Source organism: Chlorocebus sabaeus, chromosome 15, assembly GCF_047675955.1.
Source record: "Chlorocebus sabaeus isolate Y175 chromosome 15, mChlSab1.0.hap1, whole genome shotgun sequence".
Taxonomy (NCBI): Eukaryota; Metazoa; Chordata; class Mammalia; order Primates; family Cercopithecidae; genus Chlorocebus; species Chlorocebus sabaeus.
This window is the reverse complement of record NC_132918.1, coordinates 63061677-63083204: the sequence shown is the minus strand read 5'-3', so window position 1 is coordinate 63083204 and position 21528 is coordinate 63061677. Positions and strand designations below refer to the sequence as shown.

General features: G+C 37.2%; 1 protein-coding gene across 11 annotated transcripts in view; it reads left to right on the top strand.

Annotated features, from left to right (window-relative positions):
• TBC1D5 (TBC1 domain family member 5) overlaps positions 1-21528 on the top strand; it is a 567416-nt gene that overhangs the window by 98534 nt on the left and 447354 nt on the right. For 8 of the 11 annotated variants that reach the window (XM_073023630.1, XM_073023626.1, XM_073023629.1 and 5 more), the window contains exon 2: positions 6179-6243. The exons of the other annotated variants lie outside the window; for them this stretch is intronic. The gene's annotated coding sequence lies outside the window, so the exon portion shown is untranslated. The remainder of the gene's footprint in view (positions 1-6178; positions 6244-21528) is intronic. 11 annotated transcript variants of the gene reach the window in all.

Here is a 21528-nt window from a genome sequence, read left to right as displayed (position 1 = left end):
AGTGAAACCCCGTCTCTACTAGAAATACAAAAAAAAAAAAAAAAAAAAAAAAAGAGCTGGGTGTGGTGGCGGGTGCCTGTAGTTCCAGCTACTCAGGAGGCTCAGGCAGGAGAATGGCATGAACCAGGGAGGCGGAGCTTGCAGTGAGTCAAGGTCGCACCACTGCACTCCAGCCTGGACAACAGAGTGAGACTCCGCCTCAAAAAACAACAACAACAACAACAACAAAAAAGAATATCTACTTTGGGTCTGCTATATAAGAGAAAAATATTTTTCCAGTTTGTCTATATTTCATATTTATTTATGGTGATTTTTTTCCCATTGCACAAGTGTTTTAAAGTTTTGCATAGTCATATTTGTTACTTTAAAACATCCTTAGAAATTCGGCTACATTCCAAGGTTATATAAATATTCTTTTATATAAGTTTTAAAATTATCTTGGGGCCGGGCGCCATGGCTCACACCTGTAACCCCAGCACTTTGGGAGGCTGGGGTGGGCAGATCACGAGGTCAGGAGATATCCTGGCTAACAGGGTGAAACATCTCTACTAAAAAAAAAAAAAAATACAAAAAATGTGAAGAAGAGGAATTAAGACAGCCTTTTTTCCTCCCTCTACCTTTTAGACTTTATTTTATACTAAAGAATAAACTGGGCATTACATTTATTTAAACAGCTGTTACAGAAACAATTTTACTAGCACAGCTGCCTTTTAATAAAGTATTCGAATGTTTTCATTTTACTTTTTTGAAATTTTTTGTTTATTAGATTATACTACATTAATCAAAGACAACAATTATGTATTTTATATGTATCTAGTGACTAAATTACCATTTATGTCTATTCTTCAACCTAAATTTGTAGTCTGGAATTCCCCAAAGCACAGAATATAATTTATATTCAAATGGATTAACTTGTTCTTTGGACAGCCTAAAAAAAAAGACCAATTTTCTTTTCTATATTTTATTTTAATAAGCTAAATCGATATTTGATACTTGCTAATTTATATACACTTGTGTCCTTAATTTAATAAGCCATCTACAGTTAGATTTAGTAATACATAAGATAAAACCAATGCTACATACCTCTACAGTTAATTTCTTTCTTTTCAGTTTACAGTGCCAGTTTTACACTCCATGTGCCGTCAGTGAAAATGTAGGCGGCAGACATACCACATATTTATTATCACTGAGTTCACTATATTATACAGGAAAAGTACATTAATATGCCATAGAGAAAATCTAACACACATAAACAACCACTTAGCATTTTTAAGAACATATCTGACTTATTGGTTAGCTTAAATATCTTTTGGTAGAGTTAGACACCCACGTACAGTGAGTACATTCATATAAGTTATCAGAACAATTCCTTGTGCTGGTGAATGAACATCTCTCTTCTTCATGTATGATGGTAAAGATTATACATTATAAAGCTTTAACCTTTCCATTGGAATTCTAAATCTTGATACAATTCAGCCATTCCCAGGGTTCTTCAGATAAAGTTACACTCTGGAAAACGTTTTTCTAAAGCCTTAGTTTACATTTACATTTCTGTTTCATGCTGGGTCTCTTTTCTTGAAGTTTCTGTTGTTATTTTCTGTTTTAGGCCCATGGTGAAGTAGCGGGAGGGAGTGGGGCTTTTCCTGATTTCTTTTTTTCCCTGTGAATTCTATATTCTACTGTAGGCTGTACCATGCAAAAAATTGTGTGTGTGTGTGTGTGTTAGTTTTTTTCCCCTGAGACAGAGTTTCACTCTTGTTGCCCGGGCTGAAATGCGGTGGCGTGATCTCGGCTTCACTGCAGCCTCCACCTCCTGGGTTCTAGCAGTTCCCCTGCCTGGCCTCCCAAGTAGCTGGGATTACAGGCATCTGCCACCACGCCTGGCTAATTTTTTGTATTTTTAGTAGAGAAGGGGTTTCGCCATGTTGGCCAGACTGGTCTCAAACTCCTGGTCTCAGGTAATCCACCCTCCTCAGCTTCCCAAAGTGCTGGGATTACAGGCGTGAGCCACCGTGCCTGGCTGAGTGTGTGTATTTTTAAAAATAGGTACGATACTTGTTAGATTTTTTTCTCATTGTAATATTTTATAGCATTTAAGAAATATAAAAATATAGTGTATAGTTTATATGGATACTGGTCTAAACTTGAGAGAGTAGTAATAAGAGCTAATGCAGATGCGAAAAAATACGAAAGTGAATATAATTGATATATAAAGCATAAAAAGCACATGAAAGTGTTTTTCTTTTAATCTTGTATGGACATTTACTTTGCATGTAATATGGAATCAGGACTTTCTAAAAGGAAAATGTTCTAGCTTTTTCTTTTAGTGAAACAAAACAATAAGAAATTATATGTTTAAAAGTTTTTTAGTTTCCTCAGATACTTAGTTTTTGTCTCTCGTTAATATCCTAACATAGCCTCTCTCTCAAAAAAAAACACCCCAGAATATTTAAAGTTATTCTTCCTTGCAGTACATTCTAAGACCCTGTTTGTTTAACAATGTTGGGTAAAGTTTTTGCAAGCACTCTCTTATGGGCCTGTATTCTCTTTTTTTGAGTTATTCCTTCTGGACTGGAACTATCTTAGTCATTCCATTTTATTTGACTTTAGTTAATTTCCTCAGGTGTATTTTATAGATTTTGTTAGTGTAGTATAATTTTCAGCCTCTGCCCTTTATTCTTCCCTTCTTTTCAAGATTTTAAACTATTACATATTCACAGAGAACTCTAAAATATATAGCTCTACATTTGATCTCATTTTTATGTTTCCATCTCTCTGTCCCCTCACAGTGAATGTCTGGAACCGGAAGCATCGTCTTGCCACTGACCTGTTCGCTCCAGTCAGATCCAGCCATTCTTTGTTCCCTCCTGTTATCCTTTAGGCTCTTTATCTTAGATCTAAGAATTTCTTGTCTTGTTCTCTCTTACCCATTATATCTCATTAGTCAATGTATTGTCTTAGTAGTTTTTGCTCCTGCCAGTTCTATAGCATTCTCAAAAGCCTAGATGACTCTTCTGCAGCCTTATTCCTGGAATACGTTAGAAGTCTCTTAATTTGTATCCCGCTATCCTCAAATCTGTCCTGTGCATTGCTGTCAGATTAATCTTCCTAAAGCATTGCTTTTACCCAGACAATCTCCTGCTTAGGAACCTTCATTGGCCCCACTTTGCCTAGAGATTGAAATTTAGACTTTCCAGCCTGGTATTTGAGGTTCTCTCGTAAATTTGTGCTAGTTTTTTCCTCCACTGGCCTGTAACAAAAATGCTTTCATTTTTGTCAGGATAGTCCCAACATACTGAGAATATTTTTATATTGGCATATCCTTTTCCATTTCTCAGTGTTTTATGTCTTTTCTGCATTTTACTCTATGATGTCCTTTCTACTTTTTTTTTTGGCCACTAAATCTTAACGTACTTTTTTCCAACTTTCAGCTCTTGTCTTGCCCCCTCTGTGAAGTCTTTCTGCAGTGGTTCTACTGTGATTTCACCATCATCTGAATTCCTGTTTTGCTTTGTTGCTACTCACAAAGCACTTCCTGTTCAGTATTTTGTACTATTACTTGCTTTTGTGTTTTACTTGGGTCTAGGTCCTGTGTTGCTGACTGGATTTTAAGTGTTAGGAAAGCAGGGACCATGTTATATTTCTTTGAATCTCTCTTAGCCAAGTACAGTTCATTACAAATGCCCACTTATTTTTTTCCCATAAATCTTAATTGGTTGCCTACACTTAAGCACCATTGATTAAAAAGTTAAACAACAAAGGTATGGACTCAGCTTTCATGGACTTTATATTCTGGAAGAGAAAGATGCTCTACAGCTAATTTCATAATTACCTACTTAGTTACAGTTGAGGAATGTGGTTTGTCATTTTTTTTGACAATCAGAAAACCTAGAAAATTGCCTTTGTTTTTTCCCTCTGCTGTCATTGGTATTTATAATTTTTCTTACTTCACAAATAAATTTTGATAGGGTAAATTATTCTTGAAAGTGTAGGTTTTCAAATGGTCCAACTTAATTCTTCTAAATACACGTAATGCTGTATATCTGGGTAAACTCAGTAGACAACATAATGGAAAGAATGATTAATAGGTACCTGACATTAAAAGAATTATAGTGAATTTTATGTCATTTATGTGATATGTAAACTCATGTGAAATAGTTAAAAGATAATGAAAATAATTCCAAAAGGAAGATTTTCTAAACTCAATTAGGAATTTTTAGTTAATGTACTAAAGCTATCTTTTGTAGGAGAATAAGATTAGATTAAAGGTAGATATGTTGTTCTTAGATATGTTATTTTAGCTTCAGGTGTTTTTTTCTAGTGGCTTGAACAATGTCATATTTCATAGGCATGATTTTTTGAGGTTGTAATAACCATAGCAAGTTAATATTGAAAGAATGGCAAAATATGCAGTGAAACTAAAAATTGTTGTATTTGCAAATATAAAAACATAATTTACATAAATGTTACAGTTAGGAACATTATGAATGTAAATATGCCTTCTCTGTTCTCAGTCTTGTAATGCCATTCTTTGTCCAGTTGGAGATGAAGAGTGATGTTGAGATGGGTGTTTAGCCTATTTTAACAGCTTTAGAAAAATTCAATATCATTGATGTAAATATGAGAAGGGAAGAGAATATTTATCTCTATTAAGTGACATAAAAAGCCATGGTAAGAATAACAGGCAGTGAGTGTGCCTTAAATAGTAAAATCCCTGAAATCAGATGCTAATTATAAGCACAAGGACACTTGCTTCCTACATACTTAAATGTGTATTTTCTTTAGTCAAAGTGTAATTCAGAGTTCTTGAAGTGCTGAATATGGCCTTTGTTTTTTCATTTCCCTTTAGCATACATATTAAAAAAAACAATAAGATACTTCCGCTGGACTGTGATTTTGATGGATATAGGTGGACTATTAAACCAAATGCTATGAAGATAAATTCAAATGTTTGCTCTCAAAAGTAAAAATAAAGGATTATGTTTATTGTGTGATTTCCCTGCTTCTTACTATTAAAAAACAAATGTTTAGTAGTAAAGGTAGAATTATTTAAACATATTTGAGCACATTTTACTTGCTTCCTGTGGTTTATCAAGGCCTTTAAGGCTTAGATTGTGAAAGGATGTATTAATACTGGTATTAAGAGTATATTTGTTTAGATTATTATGGACTTTAAATTTTATTTTAGACATTCTCTCTGGCATCTTGTCATAAAAGTTATGTGTTGTTTTACTTCGTTAGCAGTTATAACATTTTTAAGTATCTGAGAAGAAAAACTTCCTCTGCATTTTGAACAGGGTCTTTCATTGGTGGTTTTGTAACATGTTCTTCAGTTGTTGAGAGGTGTATGGTACAGATACCCTGTTCTTAGAAAGTAATGGGCTTTTAAGTTGTAGAGTAGTAGGAAAAGTCTAATGGACTTAAACTATTTTAAAAACTTTGTTTTTAGAAAGAGAGGTATAAGAAAACCTTTTGTAATCTTGCTATTTTTTTGTTCTTAGGTATGCCTTTTATTTAGCTTTTAGTAACTTGTAATTTAAGATCACAGTTATTAGGTGTATTTCTGCATTTTATATATCACTCCCAGATGCTACAGTATTAGTTTTTATCACTGCATATTTTATGAAATGTCAGCCTTCTGTTGGCTGTTCACGCAGCATTGTTAGTGATCAAAGACACAACATAAAGGAGAAGAATCTAAACAGTTGGCTTATCTTTGTCCTTCGTTGTGACAAAAATACTCTAAAATTACTTAATTATAAAAAGTCAAATAAAGGCATCATGTAACATGCAAAGAAATAAGTAACTTTATGTTTTAGTGAACTAAAATCTCAGTGTTTAATATCAAGAAGCATAAAGAGAATTTCTATCTAATTTTACAAAGTTTTCCTTGTTAAGGAATGAGGGTAATATGTCTTGTGTAATTTTGTAATACTTTGCTAAATGACAATGCTGTGCCTAGGAAAAGCCACACAAACTGTTTGACATTGTAAGAGGTTACTCAGTATAAACCCTTAATTTTGTTACACAAATTACATTCTAGAAAAGTGGTTATTAGCTTTTGTGTGTACATTAAGTTGTATGTGAGTCAGTTTATTAAAATATTTTCTTGAATTGATCTACTTTGTATTTAAAAACTTTCATAGATTTAAAGACCCTTTTTTTTTCTTTATTTCAGTGATATCAATATCAAGATAAAAGTGTGGAATGGGAGAAAAATTCTCAAAGCCTGAAAGAAAATCTGTAAGAATAAAATTCTTGAATGATTTTGATCAGCTGTTGTGTATGCCCAACACAGCAGTTGGTTCAATCAATTTTATGTTTTAGGATGGTTTTATTAAAATGAGCTGCTGCTTTTAGTAAATCATTGAGAAAGATGCTGGCTTTATACATGTCTTTTTTGGTTGGGGGCAGGGCCTACAATTGCAGCCTTGTAAGTCAGTAAAATTGGAGACAGTTCCTGGCTGCCATGAAAGTCAGTGTGTTTCTGTGTTGGTATGGGCATTTGGAAGTAGAGGTAGAACGAAGATTTAGATTAAAAATGATTTTAGATAATTGTACTTTTATGGCTCTCTGCAGGAAACTGCCATTTCTAGTAAAACGTAATCATCAGCAGATAATAGGGATTTAAGTGTATCTTCAGTTTTGTGTACAGTTTCTGTTTTTATAAATGAATGAAAGTTAATTGTTTTCCGATGGAAGAATTAAATCTTTGGAAAGTAGTTTGGAAGACATAGCCATTGGATATGAGTTAGAGGCCTCAACATTTTGTCCTGATATGCATTATACAGTTACTACTCAAACTATGGTCTGTACATAAACAGTGTTGGTGTTACCTGAGATCTTCCTAGATACGCACAATCTCAGGCCTAACCCCATACCCACTAAATCAGAATCTGTGTTTCATCAAAATTCCTAGGTCATTCGTATGAATATTAAACTCTGAGAAGCACTGCCATAATTCAGACCTCTCATTTTTTCTGTGTGTATGTGTGTTGTAATTGTGGGGTGCTCATAGTGGAGTTGGTTATCTGTAGTTCAAGAATTGGAAGAGGAAGTGGAAACTCACACCAGAATTTTAGTGGGGGCCCAGGAGTAGACAGATAGTTAATTTAGAACTCATAAGCTTTTGGTCTTTAAGCAGTTGCAATTTGAATCAGTAGTTACTTTGTATATTATGTAGAAAGCTTCATGTCACCCTGGTAGTATTAATCAGGTGTTTTCTTTTGGCCATGGCAGCATCTTCTCATGTTCACAGATACTTAAGATGTTTTCTGCCAGTCATAGTGTAGTAAACATTTCCAAAGTGTGTTCTATGATATATTTTTTCTAGGAGATGCTTGGAATGTAAAGATCCCATGGTCACATAAATCTGGAAAGCACTGAATACTTTCCCATAAGAGAATCCCATTATATGCTGATGTATTAAAAGACCTGAGAACCTGGTGTAACTTAGTTTAATTCAGTATTTCCCAAATTTACTTGACTATAGCATCCTTTTTTTTTTTTCAAAACAAACAAACAATCTTTTAAATTTTTTCCTTTAACATGTGCACAAACTGACTTCTTTCCACATTTATTTATCTTACTCAAAATAAGAGATATGGACAACTTCTGAAATTGTGATGTTATGCCACATAAAACATACTTTCTAATATTGCTACATATAAATGGTACTGGTATGACTCTTGTGTACTGAAGGGACTAAAGATGCAGACATTTTTGAGGATTGGAGTGATTGAGCAGTCATCATTTAGAACAGGGGTCCCCAACGCCCTGGTCATGGACTAAGACTGGTCCATGGCCTGTTAGGAATGGGGCCACACAGCAAGAGGTGAATGGTGAGCAGGTGAGCTCTGCCTCCTGTCAGATCAGCAGCAGCATTAGATTCTCATAGGTGTGCCAACCCTATTGTGAACTGTGTATGCGAGGGATCCAGATTGCTCATTCCTCATGAGAATCTAATGCCTGATGATCTGAGGTGTAACAGTTTGATTTCGAAACCATCTCTCCCCACCTCCCTCCCCATTCGTGGAAAAACTGTCTTTCACAAAGCGAGTCCCCGGTGCCAAAAAAGTTGGTGACTGCTGAATTAGAAAGTGAGCATAGAACTGATCCCAGTCAGATTTGATGGATGAATGAAAGAGAGAAAATTGACTATTCTTAGTGTTTGCTGGAAAGAGGAAAACCATGAGCAATGGAATAAATTAAACATTTCAGTTGAATAAATTTTTACCGAATTGCTAATAAAGAATAGGCTCTGTACTTGGCCTTGGGCAAACAGTAGTGAAAAATACTCAGTCTGCCCTCTAGTTGCTTATTGTGAGGATAGTACATTCTGATAAATGTACAAGAATTGGAATCCAGAACACAGGATTTTCTTTGTGGATTCGTTAAAAAAAAAAAAAAAGTTGGCCAGAATACTGTATCATGGAGTGCTAGAGACAGGACACAACTGTAGTGATGGATGTTTCTGGTTAGGTAGGGGAAACAGAGGAAAGGACAATTATGGGACAGAATTTCAAAAGGTAAGATTGGGAAGACCAAACAGCCTTAGAAGTCAGAGAGATTTTGGTACTCAAATTGCCCAGGTTTGATTAGTTGAAGTGCATGACAGTCCTCCATCGCATATTTCAGTGCTTCCTTAATTTCTGACAAAAGAAGTTGTTGCAGGGTTATCTTTTATATGTTCTCCCCCAGCTTTGGAAGCAGTCATTTCTCTGAGAAGCTCTGATTGTTTTTAGTGGGGAATAATATTAGCGAACAAGATCTTGGCACTAGTGTGTTGTACTGGGTCTTGGCTTTTAGGCCCTTTTAGAGGAGAGAGGTAGGAAATATATAAGCTTTATATATACATATACATCTACATTTATACCTATATACACAAATGCATATTGAAAAACATATGTGGACACATACATCTGCATATTGTTTTTTATTTAGAGATACACCAGTTTCTCTAATTCTAATCCATCCATGCAGGTTTCTTTCTTGCTTGCTTCTCATATTTGTATGTCCCATCTTTCATAGTGAGAACCTTGGCTTCCAACAGTATCAACACATTTACTCTTTTGTTCAACTAAATAATAGATCTAAAACAGTTTCAAAATTGGTTAATCATATAAGAAACAAATACACCAAAAAAGTTTGAAAACTGTTTGAAGTTCTCCCTCCTTTCTGTACTCATTCCTGTGAATATGTAACCAAATACTATTCTCATAATTATTTAGTTCTTTCTTCCTTATTCCTTAAGTGTGGTTATAATATTAATTTGGAATATAGTTCACTCGTATTAGTTTTCTTTCAGCTTTTGTGCCCCCTTTTCTTTATATCCTTATTGATTTAATTTTTTGAATAGGTAGAAAATTACTTACTTTTCCAAAAAGTAAAACTGTACAAAAAAAATACCAGAAAATTGTCACTCCGTCCTCCGCATTCCACCTCATACTTTGTAGGAAACCAATTTTATTGTTTTCTGGGCTTTACTCATTTTTATAAAGATATGCAGAGATATTTATGTCTCTTTTCTTTTCTTTCTTTTTTTTTTTTTTTACCTAAAAAGTAGCATGTATGTTCTTTTGCAGTTCAGTTTTTTCATGTATCAGTATCTCTTGGAAATTACCTCATACCAGTTTGTAGAGATTTTCCTTATTCGTTTTTGCAGGTGCTTACTACTTTGTGTGTGCCATAGTTTATTCAACCAATCTCTTATGCTTGCACATTTAAGTAGTTTTCAATATTTTGCAATTACAAACATGCTGCAGTGATATTTATTTTCATAGTTTTAGAGGTGTATCTTCAGGGCAAATTCCTGAAAATGGGATTGCTGGTTGAAAGGGCAAATACTAAGCCCGGTGCAGTGACTTGCCTCTGTAATCCCAGCTACTTGAGAGGATCCCTTGAGCCCAGGAGTTCAAGGCTGCAGTGAGCTATGATAGAGCCATTACACCCAATCTGGGTGACAGAGTGAGACTTTGTTGCTAACAACAACAACAAAAAGGCTCAAAGGGCAAATACTTACATGGTTGTATTAGAGTATTACCCAGTCCCCTGCATGGGGGCTGTAACATTTTGTCTTCCCACACTGCAGTGTATGAGAGTGCCTATTTCCCGACAGCCTTGCAGACAGAGTGCATTGTGAAACTTCAATTTTTGCCAAGTGATAGGTGAGAAATGGAATGTTGGATACATTTAATTTGCATTCATCTTTTATGTGTGGAGTTGAATGTCTTTTCATATGTGTAAGAGCCACTTTCCATAGGATATTTGGACTTTTCCCCCTCAGTTTAGAAGTTCTTTGTAGGGATATTAGGCATTTATCTGTGATATATGTTGCAAATGTTTCCTTCCAGTTTGTTACCTGTTTTATTATTTATTTTCTGATGTATTTTTGTCCTGCAAAAGTTTTATATTTGTACTTTAGTCCTAGTGAGAAAGCCTTTTATGAATTCTTAGTTTAGGAGGAATCCCTCTCTCCTGCCCCCACCCTCCCCTCACGCTTTTAAAAATACTTGTAGTTTTCTTACAATTAGATCTCTGATCCATTTGCAGTTTATTTTTATGTATGATGTGAGAAACATTGAATTTTATCTTTTTTTCTTGTCTATTGTTTAAAATGACTATACATGTGCTAATGATTTAATATATAACCTTTACAGAGATTAGATTTCTATCTGTAGTGGAATCTATTTCTGGACTTTCTGTTCATTTGCACTTTTCTGCCTGTTCATGTAGCAGTCCTACACTGTTTTTATTATAGAGGCTTTATAGTATGTTTTAATGCCTGTAGTATGTGTTAATGAGGTAGTCCCCTCTATTTATTTTCAGTATTTCCCAGTTTTTCTTGAACTTTTTCCATTCGAACTTCAGTATCAACTTGTCTAACTCCATGAAAAGCTTTATGATTTGTAAGTTTGTGACCTATTGATGTTGAGATGTTCTAACCAAGGACAGGATATTTCTTTTCAGTTGCACAGTCCTACTTTTATATGTTTTAAGAATGTTTATTTTTCTTTATGTAGGTTTTGAACATTGCTGTTTATTCCTAAATATTTTACTTTTTAAAATTGCTATTTAAAAGAGACTTTCTTGAAAAAGTTCCTTTCCAAGATGGGCGAATAGAAATAGCTCCGGTCTGTAGCTCCTGGTGTGATTGACAGAGAAGGTGGGTGATTTCTGCATTTCCAACTGAGGTACCTGGTTCATCTCACTGAGACTTGTTGGACACTGGGTGTAGCTCACGGAGGGCAAGCTGAAGCAGGGTGGGGCGTCACCTCACCTGGGAAGTGCAAGGAGTTGGGGATTTTCCTTTTTAGCCAAGGGAAGCTGTGACAGACTACACCTGGAAAAACGGGACACTCCCGCCCAAATAAGGCGCTTTTCCCATGGCCTTAGCAACCAGCAGACCAGGAGATTCTCTCCCATCCCTGGCTCAGCGGGTCCCACACCTACAGAGCCTTGCTCACTGCTAGCACGGCAGTCTGAGATCTAACAGTGAGGCTGCAACCTGACTGAGGGAGGAGTGTCCGCCATTGCTGAGGCTTAAGTATGTAAACAAAGTGGCCGGGAAGCTGGAACTGGGTGGAGCCCACCGCAGCTCAGCAAGGCCTACTGCCTCTGTAGACTCCACCTCTGTGGGGTGGGCATAGCTGAAAAAAATGCAACAGAAACTTCTGCAGACTTAAATGTCCCTGTCTGACAGCTCTGAAGAGAACAGTGATTCTCCTAGCACAGCATTTGAGCTCTCAGAATGGACAGACTGCCTCCTCAAGTGGGTTCCTGATCCCCGTGTAGCTTAACTGGGAGACACCTCCCAGTATGGGCTGACAGACACCTCACACAGTTGGGTGCCCCTCTGGGACGAAGCTTCCAGAGGAAGTATCAGGCAGCAATATTTGCTGTTCTGCAGCCTCCTCTGGTGATACCCAAGCAAACAGGGTCTGGAGTGGACCTCCAGCAAACTCTAACAGACCTGAAGCTGAGGGACCTGACTGTTAGTAGGAAAACTAACAAACAGAAAGGAACAGCATCAACACCAACAAAAAGGACATCTACACCAAAACCCCATCTGCAGGTCACCAACATCAAAGACCAAAGGTAGATAAAACCACAAAGATGGGGAGAAACCAGAGCAGAAAAGCTGAAAATTCTCAAAACCAGAGCACTGCTTCTCCTCCAAAACATCGCAGCTCCTTGCCAGCAACGGAACAAAGATAAATGGAGAATGACTTAGACGAGTTGTCAGAAGTAGACTTCAGAAGGTCAGTAATAACAAACTTTTCCGAGCTAAAGGAGCATCTTCGAACCCATCACAAGGAAGCTAAAAACCTTGAAAAAAGGTTAGACGAATGGCTAACTAGAATACACAGCGTAGAGAAGACCTTAAATGACCTGATGGAGCTGAAAACCATGGCACGAGAACTTCGTGATGCATGCACAAACTTCAATAGCCGACTCGGTCAAGTGGAAGAAAGGCTATCAGTGATTGAAGATCAAATTAATGAAATAAAGCGAGAAGACAAGTTTAGAGAAAAAAGAGTAAAAAGAAGCGAACAAAGCCTCCAAGAAATATCGGACTTTGTAAAAAGACCAAATCTACGTTTGATTGGTGTACCTGAAGGTGACATGGAGAATGGACCCAAGTTGGAAAACAGTCTTCAGGATATTATCCAGAAGAACTTCCCCAACCTAGCAATGCAGGCCAACATTCAAATTCAGGAAATACAGAGAACACCGCAAAGATACACCTGGAGAAGAGCAACCCCAAGACACGTAATTGTCGTATTCACCAAGGTTGGAATGAAAGAAAAAATGTTAAGGGCAGCCAGAGAGAAATGTCGAGTTACCCACAAAGGGAAGCCCGTCAAACTAACAGTGGATCTCTCAGCAGAAACCCTACAAGCCAGAAGAGAGTGGGGGCCAATATTCAACATTCTCAAAGAAAAGAATTTTCAACCCAGAATTTCATATCCAGCCAAACTAAGCTTCATAAGTGAAGGAGAAATAAAATCCTTTACACACAAGCAAATGCTGAGAGATGTTGTCACCACCAGGCCTTCCTTATGAGAGATCCTGAAGGAAGCACTAAACATGGAAAGGAACAATGGTACGAGTCACTGCAAAAACATGCCATATTGTAAAGACCATCGATGGTATGAAGAAACTGCATCAATTAATGGGCAAAATAACCAGCTAATATCATAATGACAGGATCAAATTCACACATAACAATATTAGCCTTAAATGTAAATGGGCTAAATGCCCCAATTAAAAGACACAGACTGGCAAATTGGATAAAGAGTCAAGACCCATCAGTGTGCTGTATTCAGGAGACCCATCTCATTTGCAGAGACACACATAGGCTCAAAATAAAGGGATGGAGGAAGATCTACTGAGCAAATGGAAAGTAAAAAAAAGCAGAGGTTGCTATCCTAGTCTCTGATAAAACAGACTTTAAACCAACAAAGATCCAAAGAGACAAAGAAGGCCATTACATAATGGTAAAGGGATCAATTCAACAAGAAGAGCTAACTGTCCTAAATATATATGCGCCCAATACAGGAGCACCCAGACTCATAAAGCAAGTCTTTACAGACCTACAAAGAGACTTACACTCCCACACAATAATAATGGGAGACTTTAACATTCCACTATCAATATTAGACAGATCAATGAGACAGAAGGTTAACAAGGATATCCAGGACTTGAACTCAGCTCTGCACCAAGCAGACCTAATAGACATCTACAGAAGTCTCCACCCCAAATCAACAGAATATATATTCTTCTCAGCACCACATTGCACTTATTCTGAAATTGACCACATAATTGGAAGTAAAGCACTCCTCAGCAAACGTAAGAGAACATAAATCACAACAAACTGTCTCTCAGACCACAGTGCAATCAAATTAGAACTCAGGATTAAGAAACTCATCAAAACTGCATTAATGCATGGAAACTGAACAATTTGTTCCTAAATGACTACTGGGTAAATATCGAAATGAAGGCAGAAATAAAGATGTTCTTTGAAACCAATGAGAACAAAGACGCAACATACCTGAATCTCTGGGACACATTTAAAGCAGTGTGTATAGGGAAATTTATAGCTCTAAATGCCCACAAGAGAAAGCAGGAAAGATCTGAAATCGACACCCTAACATCACAATTAAAAGAACTAGAGAAGGAAGAGCAAACAAATTCAAAAGCTAGCAGAAGGCAATAAATAACTAAGATCAGAGTAGAACTGAAGGAGATAGAGATATAAAAAACCCTTCAAAAAAATCAGTGAATCCAAGTGCTGGTTTTTTTTGAAAAGATCAGCAAAATTGATAGACTGCTAGCAAGACTAGTAAAGAAGAAAAAAGAATCAAATAGATGCAGTCAAAAGTGATAAAGGGGATATCACCACTGATCCTACAGAAGTACAAACTACCATCAGAGAATACTATAAACACCTCTACACAAATAAACTAGAAAATCTAGAAGAAATGGATAAATTCCTGGACACATACACCCTGCCAAGACTAAACCAGGAAGATGTTGAATCTCTGAATAGAACAATAACAGGCCCTGAAATTGACACAATAATTAATAGCCTACCAATCAAAAAAAGTCCAGGACCAGATAGATTTACAGCTGAATTCTACCAGAGGTACAAAGAGGAGCTGCTACCATTCTTTCTGAAACCATTTCAATCAATAGAAAAGAGGGACTCCTCCCTAACTCATTTTATGAGGCCGGCATCATCCTGATACCAACGCCTGGCTGAGACACAGAAAAAAAGAGAAGTTTAGACCAATATCCCTGATGAACATCGATGTGAAAATCCTCAATAAAATACTGGCAAACCAAATCCAGCAGCACATCAAAAAGCTTATCCACCACGATCAGGTTGGCTTCATCCCTGGGATGCAAGGCTGGTTCAACATTAGCAAGTCGATAAACGTAATTTATCACATAAAGAGAACTAAGGACAAAAACCACATGATTATCTCAATAGATACAGAAAAGGCCTTTGACAAAATTCAGCAACGCTTCATGCTAAAAACTCTCAATAAAGTAGGTATTGATGGAACGTATCTCAAAATAATAAGAGCTATTTATGACAAACCCACAGCCAATATCATACTGAATGAGCAAAAACTGGAAGCATTCCCTTGGAAAACCGGCACATGACAAGAATGCCCTCTCTCACCACTCCTATTCAATATAGTGTTGGAAATTCTGGCCAGGGCAGTCAGGCAAGAGAAAGAAAGAAAGGATATTTAGGAAAAGAGGAAGTCAAATTGTCCCTGTTTGCAGATGACATGAGTGTATATTTAGAATACCTACCCCTTCATCTCAGCCCCAAATCTCCTTAAGCTGATAAGCAACTTCAGCAAAGTCTCAGGATACAAAATCAATGTGCAAAAATCACAAGCATTCCTATACACCAATAATGGACAAACAGAGAGCCAAATCATGAGTGAACTCCCATTCACAATTACTACAAAGGGAATAAAATATCTTGGAATCCAACTTGCAAGAGATGTGAAGGACCTCATCAAGGAGAACTACAAACCACTGCTCAATGAAATAAAAGAGGACAGAAAGAAATGGAGGAACATTCCATGCTCATGGATAGGAAGAATCAATATCATGAAAATGGCCATACTGCCCATGGTAATTTATAGATTCAATGCCATTCCCATCAAGCTACCAATGACTTTCTTCACAGAATTGGAAAAAACTACTTTAAAGTTCATATGGAACCAACAAAGAGCCTGCATTGCCTAGAGAATCCTAAGCAAAAAGAAGAAAGCTGGAGGCATCACACTACCTGACTTCAGACTATACTGCAAGGCTACAGTAACCAAAACAGCATGGTACTGGTACCAAAACAGATATATAGAGCAATGGAACAGAACAGAGGCCTCAGAAATAGCAACACATGTCTACAACCATCTGATCTTTGACAAACCTGACAAAAACAAGAAATGGGGGTAGGATTCTTTATTTAATAAATGGTGCTGGGAAAACTGGCTAGCCATATGTAGAAAGCTGAAACTGGATCCCTTCCTTACCCCTTATACAAAAGTTAATTGAAGATGGATTAAAGAATTGAATGTTAGACCCAAAACCATAAAAACCCTAGAAGAAAACCTAGGGAATCAGGACATAGGTATGGGCAAAGACTTCATGGCTAAAACCCCAAAAGCAATGGCAACAAAAGCCAAAATTGACAAATGGGATCTAATTAAACTAAAGAGCACGGCAAAAGAAAGCACCATTAGAGTAAACAGGCAACCTACAGAATGGGAGAAAATTTTTACACTCCACCCATCTGACAAAGAGCCAATATCCAGAATCTACAAAGAACTTAAACAAATTTACAAGAAAAAACCAAACAACCCTATCAAAAAGTGGGCAAAGGATATGAAAAGACACTTCTCTGAAGAAGACATCTATGCAGCCAACAGACAGGCTTTCTCATCCCTTATGTATTCTAATGAACTGTTATTTGTAATAGAAGTGTGACTGCTTTTTTTCATGTTCATTTTGTATCCTGCTACCTTGCTGAATTCTTTTGTTTCTTGAGTTTTATTTTCAGTTTTCTAGGATTTTCCAGGTATTTCCTCAGGTCATCTGATAATAGTTTTATGTCTTCTTTTCTAGTTCTTCTGTGTATAATTTTCTCTACTAGTTTTTTTTAGTTAAGTGTATCACTCTTGTCACCAGGTTTGAGTGAAGTGGTGTGATTTTGGCTCACTGCCACGTCCGCCTCCCAGGTTCAAGTGATTCTCCTGCCTCAGCCTCCCTAGTAGCTGGGATTACAGGTGCATGCCACCACGCCTGGCTAATTTTTGTATTTTTTTTAAAATAGAGACAGGGTTTCCTCATGTTGGCAAGGCTGGTCTCGAACTCCTGACCTTTGGTGATCCACCTGCCTCAGCCTCCAAAATGCTGGGGTTACAGGTGTGAGCCACTGTGCCTGGCCTCGGCTAGTTTTATTTCTTCTTTTCAATTCTTTTTCTTTTTTTTTTCTGTTTTCAATTTTTTTTTTTTTTGGAGACAGTGTCTCACTCTGTCACCCAGGCTGGAGTACGGTGGCACGATCATGGCATACTGTAGCCTAGACCCCCTGGACTCAAGTGATTCTCCCACCTCAGCCTTCCAAGAAGCTGGGACTACAGGCATCCGCCACCATACTCAGCTAATTTATTTATTTTTTGTAGATAAGGAGTTTCACCATGTTGCCCAGGCTGGTCTCCACCTCCTGGGCTCAAGCAGTCTACTCGCTTTGGCCTCCCAGTGTGCTGGGCTTAGGGGTGAGCCACTGTGCTCTGCTTTCTTTTCAATTCTTATTTCTTAATATTTTCAGTGTTTTCTCTAGCCTAATTTCATCAATAAATATATTCAGAATAGAGTAGTATTGGGCATCCCTGCCTTGTTCCTGAACTTAGTGTGGATGAATAATGTTTGGTAAGAACTATCAATGGTAGAAAAGATAGAACTACTTGAGATAATGCATTATTCTTAGCATTCTATAGGCATTATAACATAGAATCCTCTATATTATTTCTGTTTCTTTTTACAGGTGGTTTTTTTGAAGGAGTTATCTCTACTTTGCTACCTTTTCATCTTCATTTTCTCACCTCCCATTGTTACTCCTTATAGGATAGCACTCCACTCTGGTTTCTCAGTTATCCAAGCAGGTACCAGCTAAAGTTGCTGTTGAGACTTCCAAGTTGCTAAATCTAATGGGTCTTTTGTCTCCCCACCCATCTTCGTCTTACTTTTCCTCTTAATATCATTCAGCGTTGCCGATCTTGCCTTCAACTTAGTATACTTTTCCTTCTTAGCTTCTGTCAATATCACATTCTTCAGGTTATTTCTTCTTAGTCTTCTCCATTAGTTCTTCCTTCTCTGCTTGACTTCTAACATCTACATGTTCTAGGCCTCTTCTTTTAAAATTCCATTCTGTCTTCTTTTAAATTCTGTTTGTTTTAGATCTTTAAACAAATCTGAGGCTTAAAGTATCATCTGTATTACATTTATTGTAAGAGTGACATCTCTAGTCAACACTTGTCTTCTGAAATCAGGATTTATGCCTGCCCATCTGCTATCCATTTTCACTTTGAGATGTCAAAGTCACTTTGTAATACAAGTTCTAATCCCTCCCCAAACACCTCCCGTTTTTAGTATCATTGTGTAACCCATTGGATAAGCTAGAAATTTAAGATTCGTTTTTGATTTTTCTTTTTTCATTCATTGTCTTTGTTCACTTCATTATCAAGTTTTATTGAATTCCTCTTTCCATGCCCTCACATTTTCTCTAGTTTTATTGACTGATTGATTGAGATGGAGTTTTGCTCTTGTTGCCCAGACTGGAGTGCAATGGCATGGTCTCGGCTTACTGCAACTTCTGCCTCCCGGGTTCATATGATTCTCCTGCCTCAGCCTCCTAAATAGCTGGGATTACAGGCACCTGCCACCTCGCCCAGCTAATTTTTGTATTTTTAGTAGACATGGGGTTTCACCATTTTGGCCGGGCTTGTCTCAAACTTCTAACCTCAGGTGATCCGCCTGCCTCGGCCTCCCAAAGTGCTGCGATTACAGGTGTGAGCCTCCATGTCTGGCCCAATTTTCTCTAGTTTAAAGGAGAGACTTTTTTGCTAAAAGAAACATTATGGTTTATATCTCTATATAGTCTACCAGTAATAGCCATCGTTACGTAGAACATACAAGTAAGATTAGAAGTAACCTTAAACTATGTTGTTAAAGATACTGATTGCAAGAATAAGGAATTTAGGTGGTCACTGAGTGCTTATTAGTAAGAGATCAAATTACTTTTGTAGCACTTAATAAGATTGAAAAAGTGGGAAGAGGCTGGACACAGTGGCTCATGTAATCCTAGCACTTTGAGAGGCTGAGGTTGGCAGATTGCTTGAGGCCAGGAGTTTGAGACTAGCCTGGTCAACATGTGAAACCCTGTTTCTACAAAGCATACAAAAAATTAGTTATGCATGGTAGAGCACGCCTGTAGTCTCAGCTACTTGGGAGGCTGAGGTGAGAGGATCACCTGAACCTGGGAGGAGGTTGAGGCTGCAATGAACCATAGTCATGCCTCTGCTCTCCAGCCTAGGCCACAGAATGAGACTCTGCCTCAGAAAGAAAAAAGTGGGAGGAGATACCAGATGAGATGACTAGTTAGGAAGCTAGCAGTTTTAGCAGCTTAGTCAAGAGATATTAAATGCTGTGTTAGGATATGATATTGGAAAATTAAAGACAAATTTGAGAGATACTACAATGTTATTCAGTAAGAATGGCAACAGCTTGAATCTAATGTATGGAAGAGAGAATTACTGAAGAATCACAAGATTTCCCCACAAGATGACATATGTAGAGTGAAGGTTTTGGGGAAAGATAATGAGGTGTTTGAGATACTGAGTATAAGGTGCTGGTATGGAATGTCAGGTGGAGACATTTAGGGAATGATTGGAGGTGGTGAGTAGGTTTCTTCTTCAATCCTAGTTTCCTCTTGATAGTATACTGACTGTCCAAGGCTATGTTGAGAAGTCCTTTAAGGCTGTGTATAGGCGACTGACAACCTCTGTCTTGGGTGTTGTGTACTTGCCAGCTGTGGTCTGGGTCTTGGGATCCAGGCCAGAACTATAGATACAAATTGGGGAAACTTGAAGTTTGAAGTTAAAGTTGAAGGCATGAAATTTGAATGAGGCTATGAAAGTTCTTCCTCAAACCCCCCCAAAAGATAAGGTGAGAAAACAGGTAGCCAAAGATAGAGTTTGGAGAACGCCTATGTGTTAATAAATTGCTAACATTAGGAAAAGTCAGAAGCTGACAGGTTGGTGGTTGGAAAGAAAAATTATAGAAACAAGAGGAAGAAAATTTTAGGAAAGAGGTCCTGGTTATTAGGGCAACAGTGTAATCAAGGAATATGAAGGCTTGGGGAAGGACAATCATCACATTTGAACCATTCAGAGAACATTTTTCTTAATTCTAAAAGGGTAGGAGTCATATAACAAGGAGTTTGTACTCTTCTTAAGATAATGTTAAGACAGATGTCCCATACAGAAAGTGGGGATAGTTTTTGACCAGTTAAGTAAGCAGCTAATACTAGTATTTTGCTAGACTTTGAAAAAGTTCATAAAATGTGAAATAAGTAAATGATAATTTCAAAAATCCATCTTGGATTGGAAACAATTAGGGATAGGAAATGAAAAGTATGGTAATTAGGCCCTTTTGAGTGGAATGGTGTACATAAACAGTGGGAATCTTCTGGAAGCATGTCATAAAACATTACAGATTTTCAGATGATTCTGAAATCTAGGAAGCAAAATACTGGTTAAACAAATGGTAAGGAGTAAGTGTGGGAATACCACTGGAAGCTGCGTAGCTGGGCGGGGAGTTGGCAAAGTTCTCACTTTTGGCAGCTACAAAGTGATACTCTAAGTAAATTGGGCTGGTTTGCTAAGAATAATGATTTGTGACTGGTTTATGCTGATTTAGGGAAGAAACAGGATATATTGGATGTATTTTAGAATCCCCCTGCTCCCCAAACTCCCATGATCTGGCCAAAATGGCAACTAAACGTTTATTGTAATTACAGAAGCAATTTGATGTAGGAGTAGAAAGCAACAAAAATACAACAGATCTTCTGAGAAGGGAGAGAGAAATGTTATTTCCATTTTTGTCAAACTTTAGCATTTAATACATTATGTAATTATAATTTTGTGACTCTTAACGAAGAGTTAACCCAACTGAAGAAGACAAATGAAAAGGAAAGGAATAATCATGAATATTAGGGAAAGTAGACATACTAAATGAAAATCAGGGACCTAATTTTCATGTATATATTCGCCAAAGTTTCTGAATTATCTTACTAAACCTAATAAAGTGCCTGTAGATCCTCTTGGGTATCCTAAAGTGACAATCGTGTCAGAAAATATGGCAATTTTTCCCCCTTTTTACTCATTATGTATTTTGTTTCTTTTTTTCATCTTACTGTGCTATCTTGAAGTTTTAGTACAATTGACTAAAAGTGATGATGATGGGCATCTGTGTCTTACTCTTTGTTGTTGCTTATTTTTGAGACAGAGTCTCGCTCTGTTGTCCGGGCTGGAGTGCAGTGGCAAGATCTCAGCTCACCGTAACCTCCACCTCCCAGGTTCAAGCAATCCTACTGCCTCAGCCCCCCTAGTATCTGGGATTACAGACATGCCCCGCCATGCCTGGTTAATTTTTGTATTTTTAGTAGAGGCGGGGTTTCGCCATGTTGGCCAGGCTGGTTTTGAACTCCTGATTACAGGGCCGTGCTTCTAATATGTCATCATTGTATATTATCTTTCCTGTAGAAATTTGGAAAGATACATTTATTTCCCTTGTTCACATTAAGGTGGTTTTCTTTTAGTTCTAGTAAAAAGTTTTTTTTTTCAATTTAAAAAATCATGAGTGGTGTTGAATGTCAGAATAGTTTTTCTAAATCTATTGAAATGATGCTGTAGTTTTGCTCTTAATGGACTGCCTAAAATG